An 11273-nucleotide genomic window follows, 5' to 3' on the forward strand; every position below is an offset into this window, starting at 1 on the left:
CCTCCTCTCCTTTGACCTGTCCAGCTTAGTTAAACTTGCCAGGGATATAAAATCTATCTAGGCATAGGTCTCAGGTTCATTGGAGTACACAAGCCTCTCCAACACGGCAAGGTGTCTTCTATCTTCTATCTTTAATTCTTTTTTTATTGAGTCAGTACATGAGTTAGGAAATCATTTTAAAAAAAAAAACTTTCCTACTATACATATTAATAAAGGACAGGGTTTTAATTTGATGACAACAAATGAAGGACAAGTTAAAAAGATCATTGCTTCTTTAAAGAATTCTAAAAGTATAGATGCTTTTAACATGGATAGTATGTTAGTTAAGAAACATTCAGAGACTTTAACCACCCCAATTACACATTTAATTAATCTTTCAATTACACACAGCTGCTTTCCTGAGAACTGGAAGCATGCAGTCATCTCACCTATCTTCAAATCTGGAGACCGCTATGAAGCAAGTAACTATAGACCGATAAGTATATTACCAGTACTATCCAAGGTAATGGAGAAAATTATCAAAGAGCAGCTGACAACGCATCTAGATAACTGTAACCCTGGTTTAAATCCCATGCAATTTGGCTTCAGGAAGAGCTATTGCACCGAAACAGCCGTTTTGCACTTCACAGAAAAAGTAATAACACAGCTTGATAAGGGAAGAGTTGTTGCTGCTGTATTCTTGGACTTGCGTAAAGCCTTTGATACAGTAAATCATGAGGTCCTTATTTCAAAGCTTTCTACTTTTAACTTTTCAGCACAAACTCTAGCCTGGCTCTCATCGTACTTATCAAATAGGATGCAGTGTGTTAAAATTAAAGATGCACGCTCCAGTTATATGAAAAACACAACTGGTGTGCCTCAAGGATCTGTATTAGGTCCTTTACTCTTTAGTCTTTATATTAATGATCTTCCACAGTATTGTCACGGTGTTGATATACAATTATATGCCGATGACACTGTGTTGTACACATATGCAAAAAATGCTCAACTAGCGGCTGATAAATTAACTTGTGCCATGCAAGGCGTTGTTGAGTGGCTTGAAGAATCCTGTCTTACATTAAATATTAACAAAACAAAAGGTATGTTCTTTTATAAAACTAAGCGGCAGATTCAAACTGCAGACATTTTTATTAAAAATGAATTAATTGATATAGTTACCGACTTTAAATACCTTGGTATAATTTTAGATTCGAATCTTAACTTTAAGAAACATATCAAGAAAATGACAAAAACTATAAAATATAATTTAGCAAACTTCAGACAGATTAGATCGTCCCTCCCAATAGATGTTGCCAAAGTGTTTATGCATGCTTTAATTTTCTCACATATTTCATACTGTGTCACCTGTTGGGGACAGGCCAGCGAATCTGCCATTAGACCTCTAGAATCAGTATATAAGCAAGCTTTAAAAATCTTTGATAAAAAGCCATTTCGATACCACCATTGTAAGATTCTAGAGAAACACAATCTATTGAGTTTTGAAAATTTTATACTCTTTTCTAACTTGACTCTAGTGTATAAGATTCTACATGGCCTGGCCCCTGCATGTTTATTGGTTTATGTTCACACTCGTCCTGCGATTTCTGTCAAATCTACTAGAATAGCGTCTATTTTTGACTGTAACATACCTTATTGCCGCTCGACTTTTAAACAATCTGCTTTTTCTTTTAAAGCAACCACACAGTGGAATGCACTAACAGATGTTATAAAAAGCTGCAGTTCCATTAAGAGTTTTAAATCAGAACTGAAAGTTTCTCTGAAAAACAATCAAATTTGTACTCACTGACATTGATGTGCTATTGTCAAATTGTGTTTTTTTGTATCTTGTGTACGTGTGTTTTTCATATATTTTTCATATATTTTTTATTTATTTATTTTTTGTATAGGGGGTGGGGGAGTGTTATTTGTATGGACTGCAGATGTAAATTAGCCTGCGGCTAACTCTGGTACAATGCATCAAATGGCAACATTTATGTTAGAAATTGTACATGGTCCTTAATAAAGAACAAAAAAAAAAGGTGTTGTCCACAGAGAGGAAGTGTCACTGTTAGAAAAGGATACGCTGCTGGTACAGGTTGCAAATACAGTGGGGAGAACAAGTATTTGATACACTGCTGATTTTGAAGGTTTTCCTACTTGCAAAGCATGTAGAGGTCTGTAATTTTTATCATAGGTACATTTCAACTGTGAGAGACGGAATCCAGAGAAAATCCAGAAAATCACATTGTATGATTTTTAAATAATTAATTTGCATTTTATTGCATGACATAAGTATTTGATCACCTACCAACCAGTAAGAATTCCGTCTCTCACAGACCTGTTAGTTTTTCTTTAAGAAGCCCTCCTGTTCTTCACTCATTACCTGTATTAACTGCACCTGTTTGAACGTGTTACCTGTATAAAAGACACCTGTCCACACACTCAATCAAACAGACTCCAACCTCTCCACAATGGCCAAGACCAGAGAGCTGTGTAAGGACATCAGGGATAAAATTGTAGACCTGCACAAGGCTGGGATGGGCTACAGGCCAATAGGTAAGCAGCTTGGTGAGAAGGCAACAACTGTTGGTGCAATTATTAGAAAATGGAAGAAGTTCAAGATGACGGTCAATCTCCCTCGGTCTGGGGCACCATGCAAGATCTCACCTCGTGGGGCATCAATGATCATGAGGAAGGTGAGGGATCAGCCCAGAACTACACGGCAGGACCTGGTCAATGACCTGAAGAGAGCTGGGACCACAGTCTCAAAGAAAACCATTAGTAACACACTACGCTGTCATTGATTAAAATCCTGCAGCGCACGCAAGGTCCCCCTGCTCAAGCCAGCACAAGTCCAGGCCTGCCTGAAATTTGCCAATGACCATCTGGATGATCCAGAGGAGGAATGGGAGAAGGTCATGTGGTCAGATGAGACAAAAATAGAGCTTTTTGTTCTAAACTCCACTCGCCGTGTTTGGAGGAAGAAGAAGGATGAGAACAAGCCCAAGAACACCATCTTAACCGTGAAGCATGGAGGTGGAAACATCATTCTTTGGGGATGCTTTTCTGCAAAGGGGACAGGACGACTGCACCGTATTAAGGAGAGGATGACCGGGGCCATGTATCGCGAGATCTTGGCCAACAACCTCCTTCCCTCAGTAAGAGCATTTTGAAGATGGGTCGTGGCTGGTTCTTCCAGCATGACAACGACCCAAAACACACAGCCAGGGCAACTAAGGAGTGGCTCCGTAAGAAGCATCTCAAGGTCCTGGAGTGGCCTAGCCAGTCTCCAGACCTGAACCCAATAGAAGATCTTTGGAGGGAGCTGAAAGTCCATATTGCCCAGCAACAGCCCCGAAACCTGAAGGATCTGGAGAAGGTCTGTATGGAGGAGTGGGCCAGAATCCCTGCTGCAGTGTGTGCAAACCTGGTCAAGAACTACAGGAAACGTATGATCTCTGTAATTGCAAACAAAGGTTTCTGTACCAGATATTAAGTTCTGCTTTTCTGATGTATCAAATACTTATGTCTTGCAATAAAATGCTAATTAATTACTTAAAAATCATACAAAGTCACTCACAGTTGAAGAGTATACCTATGATACAAATTACAGACTTCTACATGCTTTGTAAGTGGGAAAACCTGCAAAATCAGCAGTGTATCAAATACTTGTTCTCCCCACTGTATCTGCGAGACGGAAGGCGGAAGGACCATCAGAATTGAGACGGTTTCAACAATATAGGTGACCAGTTCAGAAAGAGCCATAGGAAAGATGGCTGGTTGAATCTTTTCACTCTGTGACTCTTTCTCAAGCCTTCTGAGGTGGAGTTTCTCTCTGTTGTAAAGATGAATGAGACACAAATAATGGTATTTCAGCTCCTGTGCAATGGCATCAGCACCACTTAGTTGAGACAATAATTTAGCATCATTCAGTGTTTGTGCACATTCATGTAGTCTGTCATTCAATTGCAGTGTCATTACCTGACGTAGGTCAGATTCAGGAGATATGTTATCACAAATAAAGCAAACCTGATCATCTAGTCTTTTCTGCATCATGGTTGCTTTGTTTGGCCTTCATCTGTCTCACTACATTGAGCATCGAATTGTATGGGATACAACTAGGTACAGGTAACCTACACCTAGCCCGATCATTCATCCAGTGCCATTTAAGTCCCGTGTGATCTGTACACCTTCCAGGTAAGCATACATGATCAAGTCATGTATTGCCCCGCTTACCCTTGGCTCGACTCTTCTGCGCTGGCACAACCTGTCAATTCAGGTGCGGCTATCTAACTACGTCTATTACTAGCTAATTGATGATGGGCTGTTAGGCAGCATTTGGGACACTAAACTTAGCTATACTATTACTACTAGTCAAGAACTACAGTGTAAGTAAAACTAGATTAGCTGACACTGAACCCCATGCTGAGTTCCACAGCAGTGAAGTCACCAGTGTGCCCTGGTTGTGTAATAATGTTCACTCTATTAAACAAAACCTTTCTTAACATATTAAATTGAGCTCTGACAGAAATGGTGGCCATCTTGAAAATGGTCGCCATCTTGAATTTGAGCGGCACACATTTTTTTCCATGATAATGTTCCTTGAAGAATATTTGTACCAAATTTCATGAGATCATCACCATTTGAAAAAAAAGATGTAAGGATTCAAGAGAAATGGCGACCATCTTGAAAAATGGTAGCCATCTTGAATTTTTGAGGGACAAGCACCGTTTTCCAAAAAAACATTCTGAAGAGAGTATTTTCACAAAATATTATGCCTACATCACTGTTTGAACAATTGACATAATGAGCATTTGACAGAAATAGCGGCCATCTTGAAAAAAATGGCCGCCATTTTGAATTTTTGGGTGGCCAACGCCTTTTTCCCAAAAAGTAACCCTTAGAGAGTATCTGTGCCAAATTTCATGCTTTTATACCAATTTGAACGATTCTCTTGAAATATGCCATTAATCTGCTGCACTATGAGTGATTCCTTCTGAGTGAACACGAGTGAATCTGACTGCAGTAGATGTGAAAGAAATGTATAAAAATGATGTTATTTAAGCCAGCGCAAATACCTCTGTTTACATCCTGCTTTCGGGTGAAGTCCAAAGTAGTCGATTGCCGAGTTCACGCGCATAGGTTTAGTACCTATGATCAGCGCACCAGTGAATATGACCTGCATCCAGATTCACTCGTGTTCACTCAGAAGGAATCACTCACATTTTCTGTGCACTTGTAATGACACATCAAGGATGTTAAGAGGCTAAAAGCAGGTTTAGTACTTGCCCCATTGAAGTCAACAGGGTGCAAATTTTAAAAATAGAATAACTCGGTGTAGCAACACCGATTTTTGTCGTTGTTCTCTGTATTGACAGCAGTCCAAATGTACAAAAAAATGAGCTCAATGTTAAAATTGACCGGAGTTCTCCTTTAAGAAAAATCACCATATGCTTATCACCATAGTAAATGATTTTGCCATATTTTCGGTCTGATGTTGGTAATGGCAATGTCCAGGTTAGATGCACGAAAATCACGTAACACCCTGTAGACCGGGCTCCCTCCAAGAAGTGAATAAGTTTTGAACACAGGAGAAGAAGTGGCGCTGCTCCTCTTAAAAACGGCATTAATGTAAAGTGTTTTGTGAAAAATATACAGTCTACACACACATATTGCACACTGAGCGGCATTATAGAGAAAATAATTGTGCCTTATGAGATCAATGCACTGTGTTGTCAACTTGTCATTCATAAAAGGACATCATACCTATTATGAAACTTCTGTTGTAACTCCACTGAAATCTCCATGCTAAGCAAGCGTTCACCAATTTTGTATAAAATAATCACCAATCCTATTGTTTTTCAATAATTGCACATGCAGCGCGATTCTACTATGGAAAAGGCATACGCGGTCAGAGCAGTTAGAGTCTCGTGTGTAAAGCAAACCCACACATATGATTAATCACACATATTATGATTAAAATGGAATTTTGATTTTGTGTCAAATTCTCGGTCTGTTATTTTTTTCCACCTGGACTACTAGCCATATAGTCCGGCTATGTGTAACCCACTTCTAGCCAAAATAACATTGAATCTGGTTACGTGTATTTTTTTTTCCAAAATAACTTGCAAAATGTATGATATTCCATCATGTAAGCAAAGTCAACTGTGATTACAAGGTGTTTGTTTCATTTCTTCTATGTTCTATGTGTAGGCTGTGCGTAGACACGATCTAGCTCGGCTATTTGTAGCCCACTTATAGTCGAAACTGATTAATTGTAGTTTTAATTAATTGTTGGGCAGGCAACGCATGAGATGGTTGATATACACCCCCCACTTTCACAATGAAATGGACTAGTCCGTAATGGTGCGCGGCGCGAAAGATAAACACGTAGTTTGTCAGGAGGACTGGGAAGTACACAAACAGAGACGAAGCAAGTTGAAGTTACCCAAGCAGCTCAAATAAAAAAAAAAAAAGCGAAAAGATGCCGATAAGTATTTGGCAACGCTGCCAAAGATCACAAACTTTTTTACGGCTACTGTTGGGGATACAGACAGGAACAACAATGTCCAAAGCGTTGAACATGCCGCTACAGCTGCAGCAGCTAGCTGTGAAGTGGCGCTAGGTGAGGATAACGTGGATATACACACTCACATGGATATAGGTGGATTTGCTTAGAGCCAAATGCAACCTCACCTCTCCCCAGTTCGCCCCTCTTACCCCCTCTCACTCACTTACTATAAATACTGTTTTGGCGCTTGTAAATGTGACGTGACAGATCCCTTGCGGCACGTGAACCGATCATCTCTACTAGCTAATAGTAAATAAACACGAATGAACAATGTTGAAAGATACAGTCCAAATTACCGAATTGTAACTTATATTCCTGATACATAATATTGATCAATCAGGGTTTTTCAACCGCGGAAAGGGGTCAATAAAACAGCTGGAGAATAATTGTCACACAACATTTACCTCAGAAAAGCCAATTAATGACCATAATAATATTATTATTACCACAAGACATTTTTGACATGCTAGACAATTAAGTGAAATAACACTAAACACCTTATTTAATAATGGGCAATTTGCAATATGAATAACTACTCTTTGCTGTGTACGTTGGAAAGTATAAAAATTTCATTGTATGTTGTACAATGACAATAAAGAAATCTATCTATCTATCTATCTATCTATCTATCTATCTATCTATCTATCTATCTATCTATCTATCTATCTATCTATCTATCTATCTATCTATCTATCTATCTATCTATCTATCTATCTATCTATCTATCAGTCTAATATAGATAGATAGGGTGAGTCACGCAGGCACTGGTCTACTCCGCAGTGGTGCCGAATGTCCGCTGTAGTGCCGAATGTAGTGTAATGTAGTCCGAGTCTAAACGCTTATTACAGGCTTACCGTAGTGAATCAGGATAAGACAAAAACGTGGTTTTAAAAAAGGCATTCATGATGTATTTGCTCATTATATAAATTTGGTAAATTCTGAACATAAAAAAGTTACAGACTGCAGCTTTAACAGTCGTCTTATGAATGTTTTGAAGCATCAGATGTAATCGATACACTCGTTATTTGAAGTGACATTCAAAAGGTGATTTACTCTATTTTGGTTGCTACCGTAGACATCAGTGACACAGCACCGCTCCTACCCCAAGGGTGGATGCATCGACTTTGACAACAAAGGGCTTGTTGGGGTCTGGATGAACCAGGAGCGGTGCTCTGGTAAAGGCTTCCTTGAGGCTCTGGAAAGCTTGGGTGGTGGCAGGTGTCCAAGACAGAGACTTGGGCTTGTTCTTCAGGAGGTTGGTTAATGGATTGGTGATGGAGCTGATGGACTTTTGGTGATGGATTTTTTTTTTTATAATTGCAATGATATTATAATTTTATAATTGAACTACAAATAAGCAATGTAGGTTAGTATTGTCAACAGATATAGTAGTTTGTAGATGGATAATGGAATGATACTGACAGTCTCTCCTTTTGCAGATGTAATTTAGATTGCGAATGGATAAAATGAAGGAGCAAACACCTCAATGGCTTGATCAGGTGAGTAACAACAGCACAGAAGACACTGGAAACACTGGGGAACAGGAAAAGATGGAGACTCGTTACATGGAGAGAACAGGTAAGTAGTCTGTACCAATGACGAGACCAGACAAAATGGCTGTGTGAGTTGTGATGAGAGGGAGATGAACAGTGAACAGTGTTCACATTTACAAAGAAAGCCTGGTGGCGTTACCATGCTTCAGGGTGGTTTCTGATGGTAATACTGTGATATTTCCATATATACAATGATGATACTGAATTACTGGAAACTTCCAGGTGTGAGCAGGAAATTACTGCTCTAAATGACCACTACAAATGAAGAAAGAGTGATTCAACTAACATGTCATGACACATGATCAGCGCTGACTGTCATGTTTTGTGAGCTTGTCATGCTGTCCGGCAGATCCTTCCTAATGAAGAAGCCTGTGCGGTTCAAGTCCACTGGTTTCCACTTCAGAGCCCATGAACACACTGCAGGAGATCTTCACCTGACCCGTCTGTGATCTGCTGTGTGCCGAGGAGAATGAGGCCTGCTGTCAGCTGTCAGCACCCGCAGGAAAACAAGCCCGCTGGACTAATGTGTGTGTGTCTGAACAGCCTTTAGTTCTCAGATGCTCAGAGATCAGACTGAACACACATCAAGAGCTGGTGTTATTCACACACAGCGGACGGAGAGTCTGCCCTGCTATTTGAAAGCTGTACTCATTTCTTTTAGAGATGTTTTGTGAGGAAAGAGGAATGATGGATCTTCATGTACGTGTAGTCTATATATATACACATACACCAATCAACAAACATACATAAATGTATGAAAACCAATGAGATTTGTTCTCGCGCACCACACATTCACATTGAGCTTCCATGTTTACCATATCTGATGTGATCTACAGTATATATATGCGTTGATAAATGTCTATATATGAATAACAGTCTAAATTAAAGTCGGCATGAAACAGAAGTTGTGCTCCTCTTTCTATTGTGGTGCATATCTAAGTGAAACGCTTCTGGAACAAGAACAAATGATTTTGTCTGTGTGGAATTGATTGGATGGTTGTGGTTTGCTATTGGTGGATCTCATGTGAGTGACAGGTTGCCCCGCCCTCATCATAAGAGAGGAGAAGAGATGAGCTGCAAGAGGGAGTGGAAGTTATTCTGATTCAAGATTATGAGGAACATGATATTTAAAGCAATAATAATGTGCAAAATATAATAAATACTGCAATTAATATTGCATAAAAAAACAAGAATTGTCAGTTTTGATTTCATAGTGACTTCAAATCTGTTCAGAAGACTTGGACTAAACCGCTTGATTCATATCAGTTGCAGTTATGATGCCTTTTTATACTTTTTGAGGCAGCAAAGTCTTTGGTTGCATGGACTTTCAGTGGATAGAAAATTATATGAGATCACAGTTTATATGTGAATCTAAAACGTTAAAATTAAATCTGTTCATCATGTAAAGCAATTGTCTCTTCAGAAGACTCAGATTAAAAGATTAAAACTAACTTTAGAAATAGTTAATACATTTCATCTTATTTCATTTTATTTTATGCTTTTTATTTCTTAAAAAAACTAATTTGTGACATTTCATCTGCTCAGAAAGATTTAAGGAGCTGTGACTTTAACCAGATAGACGCATAAGGATCACATCATTATGGTAAGTTCAATACATGTTTAAAACTTACTTTAAAGGTGCTCTAAGTAACTTTTTTACCTTAACTGAACAGCTTCGGAGTCATTGGAATGGTTATATTTCTTATTTCGGGTTGAATGGTGGTCGTTTCGCACCCCCCTGGTGCCCGTGAGCGGAAAATCCGCACTTGCAACTTTGAGCCGGCGGGCCGCCGGCAGCCGCGGCAGGAAGTATCGCGTGATATCAGGTCTATGTAAACAATTGCTTTACGGCCAAAAGAAATCTGCTAAAATGCTGTCATTATTGCGCTCCCTCATGCTGTTCGAACCCGAATGAAGAAGACGTTTTAAAGAATGTCCCATCTGCTTTGATGTCGTTGATCTACTAACCTCTGGTATCTGAGAATCGCCAACGAGTTTTTACAACAGTGTTGTCAAATATCTATTCCGAAGCTGTGGGGGGAGCTCTAGAGAGAAACCTGCGAGCAAAAAGCGAGAATACAGCGAAGAAATCCCGAAACTACTGAGCCCCGCTTTAAAATACACATACTTAATAAAATGAACATCTTATTTCATATATCTGTTATTTTATATGCTTTATTTGTCAATGCTATTTCTTAAACTCATTCCCCCGTTTTCATTCTCTCCCACAGACATTATGGACGCTGCAGTGAAATCTGAAAATCAAATCCATGACAGATCTCTTCATGTTCATAATTTCATCGTTCTGTTGACATTATCCTGCAATAATAAAAACACATCCTGAAAAAACATTCACATCCTTGTCACACCAAGCAGATTGCAGTAATAAACACACAACCATAAACACACCTCAGTGTTGTGTGATAGAAGTGTGATAAAGGTGTGATAGGCTGTATACATTTTATGTGGATAAAGGCATATTTTGTGCATGACTACACATGTCCTTATAAGGCCAAGAAAATGTCGTTTTAATGTCATTATTACAAGAAAAATATGTTGTTTTAACGACACAACATATTATTGTCATAATAGGTGTTGTGATGGATTTTTTTAATGAATAAAATAGGTAAGGGATAATGTACAGAGAGGCGGTCGTTATAGCGAATAACAAGCCCGACAGGCTGAACGAGACCCCGACGCGAAGCGGAGTTTATTGTTTTAAAAACGATTGTATTGCTTCCGCCAAAGAAAATAGACCGTTCTGCGTCCATAGCAACGCGCTGTTTTGCATGGCAACGGTCTGTTATAGCTCGCAGCGGTCTGTTATCAAGAAATAACACACCGCATTCTACATTGGAATTCAGCCAAGCCATGTAATAATAAACTAAATCAAACTAATCATGACTCTAACTAACCTTACTTCCTTTTTAGGCCTAACACTCGAACACAAAATGCACTAAAATGTTCTGTTCTTTGTATATTGTGTCCTTGGAAAATTCTGAAGTGCTGACCATGACAATATCAAAAATATACTGCCTAGAATTGTCACATGACATATTGAGTAATCAACTGAACTCTTAACCCTTTTCTATTTCTAATGATTTGAGATCTAAGTTTGCTCTAACCTACTGTAGTAACAGAAGGGTTTGCATATGAAGAACCAATCAAAT

Source organism: Scardinius erythrophthalmus, assembly GCF_964197995.2.
Source record: "Scardinius erythrophthalmus genome assembly, chromosome: 6".
Taxonomy (NCBI): domain Eukaryota; kingdom Metazoa; phylum Chordata; class Actinopteri; order Cypriniformes; family Leuciscidae; genus Scardinius; species Scardinius erythrophthalmus.